The sequence below is a fragment of the Callospermophilus lateralis genome, chromosome 6 (genome assembly GCF_048772815.1).
Source record: "Callospermophilus lateralis isolate mCalLat2 chromosome 6, mCalLat2.hap1, whole genome shotgun sequence".
Taxonomy (NCBI): Eukaryota; Metazoa; Chordata; class Mammalia; order Rodentia; family Sciuridae; genus Callospermophilus; species Callospermophilus lateralis.
Window position 1 is genome coordinate 73,244,070 of NC_135310.1, and position 6,241 is coordinate 73,250,310.

Consider the following 6,241-nt stretch of genomic DNA (forward strand, 5'->3'; position numbering starts at 1 on the left):
GGTTATACACAATGGAATATTATTCAGCCACAAAGAAGAATGAAATCCTATCATTTGTGGAAAAATAGATGAAACTGGAGAACATGGTGTTAATCAAAACAAGCCAGACACAGAAGCACAAGTATCTCATATTTTCTCTGATGTGGAAACTAAAAGAAAAAGAAAAAAAAACAATGAGAATATAGAAGAGGGATTATTATGGACTGAAAAGTATGATTGAATGGGGTGGGGATAAAGATCAGGAGGAAAGGGGTGTGGGGAAAAAGATAGAAGAAGGGTGAATGGACATAATCAATGCATGATCCATGTGCATATGGAAATACTACAGTGAATCCCATTAATTTGTAAAATAAATATATGCTAAAAATAATACTAACAATTTAAAATGTTTTAAAGAAATAAATATGTACTGGGCTGGAAATGTAGTTCAGTGGTAGAGCACTTGCCTAGTATTCATGAGGCCTTAGGAAAATAATACTGAAAAATAATACTGAAAAAATATGTAAGAAATTAATATAAGACCTTGCCCTAACAGAATGGACAAAGGCAGGGATAGGAGGAAAACTTTTTAATTCGTATATATTTGAAAAAACTTTAACCATAAGAATGTATTATAAAGATAAAATTTCTAATTAAGTTTTAAAATAATTTATCCTTTAGCTGATGCATTTGCACCAGATCATATAGCATTTCTTCTGTGTTGCCCAACTCATTCATAACACTGATATATTATTTCTCACAATTGATTGCTTGTCTCTCCAGGAAATTGATTTCACAATATAATTTGTTACTGGAGGCCTATTACTTCCAGAGTAAAAGACAAGTTGCTGTCCCTTGCACTATAACTACTACCATGACCACACAACAAAACAATAGAATAGAAACACAATGCTTGATAAGCCTTTTTGAATTGTGGTGGTCAATTGATGTCTACTCTAGCTCACTTAATAAGCAACTTGGGAGTTTTCACTGGGGAGCAGAGAAAGAAGAAGCTCTGTAACAAATTCTGGCTGAAGTGAAAGAGCAAGCTGTGGTGCAAAATCCCAGCAAATTAGATGACAATCGGAGACAGTAGCTAATAAATTTGTTACATAGTCTCCAGAAAGCCTCAACAGAAGAATCATTTACTGTTTTTCAGCAAAGTCCTGTAAGTCTTGTCAGAGACCAAATGTCTGACCATCAAACATCAAGTGACTAGGTGACCTGAGATGGTCCAGAAAGAATTAGGTGCTATGTGACCCACCCAGGCATAAGGCTGAGTACACACAGCAGTATTTCATCAATAAGTGGAAACTTTTAAACAATATTTTTATTAGTTGTTGATGATCTTTATTTAATTTCTTTATTTACATGTGGTGCTGAGAATCAAACCCAGTGCCTCACTTGTGCTAGAGAAGCACTGTACCATTGAGCCACAACCCCAGCCCTAATAAGTGGACACTTTATATTTAAAATTTAGCTGATACAGGTCTGAAAGGTGTAATGAAAGTAAGCATAGTGGCACATGTGTCCTGGAAAGCCTGTACACATTTTTGTTTGATTATCAACTACTTTTGAGAACCTGTTCAAAGCTATGTAGAGAGATGGACCAGTTCAAGCTTCTTAGCTCTATAAGTACTCCCAGCTACTCATCTGGGAAGCTGAGAGAGGAGTGCTTGCACTCAGTGTTTGGGACCAGCCTGGGTAACATAGCAAGACCCTGTCTCTTTAAAAAGATAGTACCAATTCATTTACTTATTTTGTAAATAGTTTCAGAAGGTTCCACTCTCTAGGCTTATCCATTAGCACTTGGGTTTGTACTCATATTTGGAACACTTCCTTACTTTCTGGTATAACAAAGCATTCCAAGATTAATCCTTTCCTCTGCCTTACCACTGCATCATCTATATATCCAGAGTTTCTTTTAATCTAGGTATTAGGAATGGTCATTGTTATTAGGTTGTCACTGCTTCTTGGCTCTATAAGTGAACAGAGCAAAGAAACACACACGCACGCACGCACGCACGTGTGCATACATGTATACATAAAATACACATATGTATTTGAAGGGGATTGGAACATTCCATACCCAATATGGCACTTTGGCATAAAGATTATTTCAAGTTAGGGGCTAAAGATGTAGGTTGGTGGTAGAGAACTTGTGTTGCAGGCTCGAGGCCCTGGGTTTGTTCTCTATACCACTATCCCCATTTTTTTTTCTTTTAGCTAAAGGCAACTGAGAATCAACAGATGCAAAAATACTCTGTTCACCTCTTATCTGCCTGAAGGTACAGCATAAATTTTCCTTTGAGGAAAGCGCTCCCCCATCCCTCATATAGGGAGTGAAAAAAAACTCTGATGGGGAATCAGTATCAAAATGAATGTCTGAGTTTGTGCTGCCATAACAGAATACCAGGGACTGGGTGACTGAATCAACATTTTGTTTCTCATGGTTGTAGAGGTTGGGAAGTCCAAGGTTAAGGTGCCAAAGGATCAGCATGGTCTTCTTGCTGAATCTTCACATGCCAGAGAGAGACAGAGTTGTTATTTTCTCTCTTTTAAAAGATCATTAATCACATCATGAAGGTCCCTACCTCATGACCTAATCTAAGCCTAATTTTTTATATATAAAAGAGTACTCTTGATTTTTGTCCTTAGAAACTTTCTAAGATCACATATTATTTAGAAATAAGACTGTACCAAACAATGGTCAAAGAATTGTCCATTTTACATATTTTTTTCTGGTCACTCAGGGAAACATTATCAACTATGGTCATTGTTGCTTGTCACCTCACATTATTTTTATCCATGAATTCACCATAATTTGAGGGGCAAGTGTTTTACCACTGAGCTATACTCTATCTCTAACTTCTATTTTCTGTTCTTACAATCTAATATTTAGACTTTTCCTAAACCTCTTTCATCTAACTCTAATTACTTCTTAAAAAGGCCACCTCCAAATAATATCACATTCAACATATGAACTGGGGGCAGGTTGATGTTGGTGGTGGGGTGGGGGAACACCAACATTCAGTCTCTTGTAATGACTTTGTATAAACAGACTTTCCTAAAATAGCTCTTATTATCTATTATTTTCCCCAATATATTTCTTAGTTATGCCCACAATTTCTTATCCCTTGAAGCTCAAACTATCTTTCTTTTTTATTTATTCTTTCTTATTGTAATTTCTGTGGTGCTGGGGATTGAACCCAGGGCTCTGCACATGCTAGGCAACCACTCTAACACAGAGCTACAACCCTGGACTATTTTTCCTTTTTTAAAAGAGTATATATGCTCCCCACCTAGTCTGATTGCCTCTTTGAGTTTCACTTCTTTTTTGTGAACTTCCATGCATATAAATATTAATAAAAATTGTATGACTTTTGTCTTATTAATCAATATTTTGTTAGTTTAAGTTGGAAGTCCATAGGTCTTTAACCTAAGAGGGTAAAAAAAGTTTTTCCTCTCTAGACATATTCAAATTATAACTTCATATTGATACTTGTTCTAAGTTAATACCACAAAACTCTTTACTTTCCTTCCTTAATTGCATGTTTGTATTATCTTTTCCCACAATGAGAACACATTACTTTGGGAAGTAATCAATATATTTTTTGTTTCTCAATTTTATAATATGCATAACATAATTTCAGAATTACTAAATTCATATCACTACAAACAACAAACTTACTTGATGGAACCTAAAATGTGTTTGTTGTCTTTTTTTTAAAATCATTATCAGTTACAGTGCTGTGGATTGAAACCAGGGCCTTGTACATTCTAGGAAGGACCTCTACCACTAAGTTACATCCCCAGGGCTTCCTAGTTTATTTTGAGACAGAGTTTCACTAAATTCCTGGGATGGCTTTGAATTTTCAATTCTTCTGCCTCAGCCTTCCAAATAGCTGGAATTAAAAGTGTATACCACCATTCCCACTGTTTTTGTCTGTAGGATATATGCCAAATAAATTCTGTATAGTCAGAACACTTTGTTAAAATCTTGAAAAAATTATTTTCTCTGTGTAGTTATGATAGGAGACAGATATGAATGGTGGTAATATGAGGTTAAGGGAATAATTCTATAAAGTGGGCCCACAGCATTAACCCACATGTGCTTTCACTTTAAAAAAAATAATTTACCTGTATCTCTGTCTGACTTACATCCACAGGATATGTTATATTCCCCAGTAAACTCCCTGCTATCTGCAGAAACACAGTCCTCTAAATCCTAATAAGAATACAAGCTACCTGAAGGAGAGCGGGGGTTCTTTTGACCCTTACACCAACCAGATCCTGGTTATTAGGATAATTCCCCCTAATCATAAAATCTACAAGAACAGGTTCCAATTCGAATTGGTAACATAGGTCAAAGTGACCTACAGTTGTAACAGCAGTGAGGACTCAAAAGTCTGACATCATCCTGTTGTCAGTCAAAAGTCAAGAGGTGGACCTAGGTGGAACTCTCTGGAGACTTCCCTGGGACAGCCCAATAAAACTGGAGGGCAGGAGAGACATGCTGTCCCTCTCCTCTTTGAAAGAACGCTGTCTCTCTTCTAATAAAGTTTTTTGTTACTCTGAGGGACATATCTGAACTCTTTCTGACTTGATTGCAAGAATCAGTGTGAAGGGGGTCTTCACATCACCTCAGTTTCTCAAAAAGCCCAAGTTCTGTAATAGTTATATTTCTTTTTAAAATTTACATGGTTCAAAGGTAACCTCAGGTATTACCAAGATGCTGATGAGTTCCAAATCATAATACCTACCTTGTCTTCTCTTTTGTGCAACTTACTATTTCCAGCCATCTGTTAGACATCTCCATCTAGATGTTATACAGATAATTCGTATCTTTGCTTCTTCATTGCTATTAAAATTATGACCTTGTTATCAAAGCTAGAAACTTTAAAGAGTTTAGGAAATTGGAAATTTCATTAAACATAGCTTAGTGATACTGTTCTATGTCCTGAGTTCTGTTCCCAGCAAAGCCAAGAAAAAAAATAATTTAAAAGTAAACTCCCTTGTCAGCCTTACATCTCACTTTTTTTTTGGTGCTGAGGATTGAACCCAGGGCCATCGCAAAAATCATGTGCTCTACCATTGTGTGTGTGTGTTTGTGTGCGCATGCGTGATTTTTGTTTTGTTTTGAGATGGGGATGACACTGTAGCCCAGGGTGGCCTTGACCTTGTGATTCTCCAGTTGGAATCCCCTGCATTGCTGGGATTACAGGCATTACCTCCACACCTGTTTTTTTTTTTTTTTTTTTTCCCTTCAGGTGACTGGGTCTATGTTGCTTTGGCTGGCCTGGAGTAGCTGGGACGACAGATGCAGGCCATTTCATTGACTCTCCAACTTAATTTACTTCTTTTCACTGGTGATAGGATTGGACACATGACTCCGAAGTGCTTAGCATGTGTTCTATCACCGAGCTACACCACCTCACCTCTCACTCTACTCTAGCAACAGAGGACACCCTGTAGTTGTCCTGCACCTTGTATTCCTTATCAGGCTTTCCTACTTGGAATAACTGTCCATTCAGCTTCTTTTCCAAAGCGAAACTGAGTAGGGAAAACCTAGGAAAACTGCACCCTTTCTTCTAAAACGGGAGACTTTTCAAAAACTTAAATATATGTAGTAAGTTGATTTGACCGTTGTTATGACTAAAACATACAAGAGGAAATGAGTAAGGATCAAGATCAGGAGACTGGATATGTAGGACAGCGGCTTTGTTTTACAAATCCATCAATCAGTGGGTAGGCTGCGCTCCTGAAGCTAGACCTACTAGCATGTCTGGTTCCTAGTCATAAAAGGCAACTCAGTAGATATTTTACCATCTAAAAGCTCTTTCACCCTTCCCGCTAAATCAGTATCGCCTCTTCCACGTTCCCCTGTGTTAAATTGCCTACCATTAGGAAAGCATCTGGGACAAGTTTATTCATCGTTATTGAGCCATCACCCAGCATTACGTCTATCAGTTGACTATCAATAGAATTTACAGAATACAGGACTCAATAACTGACCAAGCCTTCGGAGCACGCACTTCCCCTTTCATTAAAGAGCCTCCCAGAGCCTTTGCTGCTTCCGCTCAGGTCCCGCCCCTTCCGTAGTAAGGCCTCGCTCCGCCCCGTCCTCATCCTCGCCTCCTTATGCCCCGCCCCTTTCCTCTTAAGTCCCGCAGAAGATTACAGGAGTTTGGCGCCAACCGTGTTTTTTTTTCCCCTCTTTCCAAAGGCGGGAACTAGTTGTGTGCGCCGGAACGTGCTTTGC